Here is a 4,033-nt window from a genome sequence, read left to right as displayed (position 1 = left end):
TGGCCTTTAATGCCAAGGATTTTATGAGATGATGTAAACTAAATTCCGCTGCATTTGATTATTGAATTTTATAAAGACAGGTTGCTTAAATAAATAGTATTCCTATTACTATAATTGTTGGAAATGATGTATGTGATGCTCCATTATGATGATAAACTCTGATAATTATTATGAAATTTTTAAGTTGGGAAAATGGGGTGTTACAATTGGTATCAGAGCAGGTCGGTCAGTTCGGCCAAGTAGAGAGTCGAGTTGTGTCTTTTAGCAGTTGGAGTACCATTATTATGTTATTTTAATTGTTGTGTGTTGCGCAGAGTAGAGACCTGGAGGCTGCAAACCTTATCTGTTATAAGAGGACTAGAATGGCTGGAAGGAATGATGCTGCGATTGCTGCTGCTTTGGAAGCTGTAGCCCAAGCTGTGGGACAACATCCAAATGCTGGTGCTGGTGTTAATGCTGGTGTGAGAATGTTGGAGACCTTTCTGAGGAATAATCCTCCTACTTTCAAAGGAAGGTATGACCCTGATGGAGCACAGACGTGGCTCAAAAAGGTTGAAAGAATTTTCAGAGTTATGCAATGTACTGATGATCAGAAGGTACGTTTTGGTACGCACATGCTGGCCGAGGAAGCTGATGACTGGTGGGTGAGCGTTCAACCTACCCTAGAGCAGAATGATGCGGTTATTACTTGGGCTGTGTTTAGGGAAGAGTTCCTAAACAGATACTTTCCTGAAGATGTTCGCGGAAGGAAAGAGATCGAGTTCCTTGAGCTGAAGCAAGGAAACATGTCGGTGACAGAGTATGCAGCGAAGTTTGTGGAGCTGGCTCAGTTCTATCCACACTATACCGGAGACAATGCTGAGTTTTCTAAGTGTATCAAGTTTGAGAATGGTTTGCGTGCTGATATTAAGCGAGCCATTGGTTACCAACAAATCCGTGACTTTTCTGCTTTGGTGAGCAGATGTAGAATCTATGAAGATGATTCAAAGGCTCATTATAAGATTATGACTGAGAGGAGGGGTAAGCAACAACAGAATCGTGGGAAGCCTTATAGTGCTCCAGCTGATAAGGGCAAGAAAAGGGTGAATGATGAGGGAAGACCTAAGAAGAATGAGACTCGTGCTAGGATTGTTTGTTTCAAATGTGGAGAAAAAGGTCACAAGAGTAATGCTTGTAGTGCTAATGAGGTAAAAGGGTGCTTCCGTTGTGGCGTCAAGGGGCATACAGTTTCAGAATGCAAGCACAGCGACATTATTTGTTTCAATTGTGGTGGAAAGGGGCACATTTCTGCTCAGTGTACTGAACCAAAGAAGGCCCCGGCCAAGGGTAAAGTGTTTGCTTTAGCTGGTACTCAGACAGCTAGTGAGGACCGTTTGATCAGAGGTACTTGTTTTATTAATAATATTCCTTTAATTGCTATCATAGATACTGGTGCCACACATTGTTTTATTGCTACTGATTGTGCTTCGAGGTTGAGTCTTGATGTATCACCAATGAATGGAGAAATGGTTGTCGAAACCCCATCTAATGGTTCGGTAACTACCTCTCGAGTATGTTTGAGCTGTCCCTTGTCTATGTTTGGTAGAGATTTTACTATGGATCTAATTTGTTTGCCATTGAAAGGAATGGATGTAATTCTTGGTATGAATTGGTTAGAGTATAATTACGCTCACATAAATTGTTTCAACAAGACGGTGCGTTTTTCTTCTCCAGAAGAGGAAGCGGAGACCGAATTTATAACTACTAAGCAGTTGAAGCAGCTGATGCTTGATGGAAGTCAATTGTTTTCTTTGATGGCGTCCTTGTCCATTGAGAACCAGGCGAAGATTGATAAGTTGCAAGTTGTGTGTGAATTTCCAGAAGTATTCCCTGATGAAATTCCTAACGTGCCGCCAGAGAGAGAACTCGAATTTACTATTGATCTTGTTCCAGGAACGAAGCCTGTGTCTATGACGCCTTATCGTATGTCAGCTTCGGAGTTAGCAGAATTAAAGAAGTAGTTAGAAGAATTGTTAGACAAGAAGTTTATAAGACCAAGTGTATCACCTTGGGGAGCACCAGTGTTGCTAGTAAAGAAGAAGGATGGAAGTATGAGATTGTGCATTGACTATCGTCAGTTGAACAAAGTAACGATAAAGAATAGATACCCCCTCCCCAGAATTGATGATTTGATGGATCAGCTAGTGGGTGCACGTGTATTTAGCAAAATTGACTTGAGGTCAGGTTATCATCAGATTAAAGTGAAAGATGAAGATATTCAGAAGACGGCCTTTAGGACGCGTTACAGACATTATGAATATTCTGTAATGTCGTTCCGAGTATCTAACGCACCAGGTGTGTTTATGGAGTACATGAATCACATTTTTCATGACTATTTGGATCGTTTCGTGGTTGTATTCATAGATGATATTTTGATATATTCGAAGTCTGAAGAAGAGCATGTTGAACATTTGAAGATCGTCCTGCAAGTATTGAAAGAAAAGAAGTTATATGCCAAGTTATCTAAATGTGAATTCTGGTTGAAAGAAGTAATTTTTCTTGGCCATATTATCTCTAGTAATGGTATTGCAGTAGATCCATCCAAAGTTGATGCAGTATCAACATGGGAGACTCCAAAGTCAGTTACCGAAGTTAGAAGCTTTTTGGGGCTAGCAGGTTATTACCGAAGATTTATAGAAGGATTTTCTAAGTTAGCACTTCCGTTAACACAGTTGACGTGTAAAGGCAAAACCTTTGTGTGGGATGTTCAGTGTGAGAACAGTTTTAATGAGTTGAAGAAACGTTTGACAACGGCTCCAGTTTTAATTTTGCCAAAACCTGATGAACCTTTTGTGGTGTATTATGATGCGTCCAAGTTGGGCTTAGGTGGTGTGCTTATGCAAGATGGCAAGGTAGTGGCTTATGCCTCGAGACAGTTGAGGATACATGAGAAGAACTATCCTACACATGATTTAGAGTTGGCTGCTGTGGTTTTTGTGTTGAAAATTTGGAGACACTATTTGTACGGTTCCAGATTTGAGGTGTTTAGTGATCATAAAAGTCTGAAATATTTATTTGATCAAAAGGAGTTGAACATGAGGCAGGGGAGATGGCTCGAGTTACTAAAAGACTGTGATTTTGGGTTGAATTATCATCCTGGAAAAGCTAATGTTGTCGCAGATGCATTGAGTAGGAAGACTTTACACTTGTCGGCGATGATGGTTAAAGAGATGGAATTGCTTGAACAGTTCAGAGACATGAGTTTGGTTTGTGAAGTGTCGCCAAAGAGTGTGAAATTGGGGATGTTGAAGATCAACAATGAATTTCTGGATAGTATCAGAGAGGCGCAGAAAGTAGATGTGAAGTTGGTAGATTTAATGGTTGCAAGCAATCCTGCTGTAGACAGTGACTTTAAGGTTGATGAGCAAGGAGTGTTGAGGTTTCGAGGAAGAATTTGTATTCCTGATAATAATGAGATGAAGAAGATGATTCTTGAAGAAGGCCATAGAAGCAGTTTGAGTATTCATCCAGGAGCTGCTAAAATGTATCAGGATTTGAAGAAAATGTTTTGGTGGTCTGGTTTGAAGCGCGACGTGGCACAATTTGTGTATGCATGTTTGACTTGTCAGAAGTCGAAAGTTAAGCATCAGAAACCTGCTGGGTTATTGACACCGCTAGAGATTCCGGAATGGAAATGGGATAGTATATCCATGGATTTTGTGACGGGTTTTCCGAATACCAACAAAGGGAATGATGTAATTTGGGTGATCGTAGATAGATTGACGAAGTCGGCTCATTTCATTCCAATTAATATTACTTTTCCTGTGTCCCAGTTAGCAGAGATTTATATTAGAGATGTTGTGAAGCTACATGGTGTCTCATCGAGCATTGTGTCGGATAGAGATCCGAGGTTTACGTCGAGGTTCTGGAAGAGTTTGCATGAGGCTTTGGGTACTAATTTGAAGTTGAGTTCAGCGTACCACCCGCAGACAGATGGACAGTCGGAAAGGACAATTCAGTCGCTGGAAGATTTATTGAGGGTTTGTGTGCTTGA

At 40.7% G+C, this 4,033-nt stretch overlaps 1 pseudogene; it reads left to right on the top strand.

Annotated features, from left to right (window-relative positions):
- The first annotated feature begins 362 nt into the window (after nucleotides 1-362).
- LOC146954349 (uncharacterized) lies at nucleotides 363-4,033 on the top strand (annotated as a pseudogene).

The sequence above is a fragment of the Medicago sativa genome, chromosome 1, assembly GCF_051527215.1.
Source record: "Medicago sativa cultivar Bolivia chromosome 1, Bolivia_mono, whole genome shotgun sequence".
NCBI classification, from domain to species: domain Eukaryota; kingdom Viridiplantae; phylum Streptophyta; class Magnoliopsida; order Fabales; family Fabaceae; genus Medicago; species Medicago sativa.
This window is presented reverse-complemented; position numbering and strand designations above follow the sequence as displayed.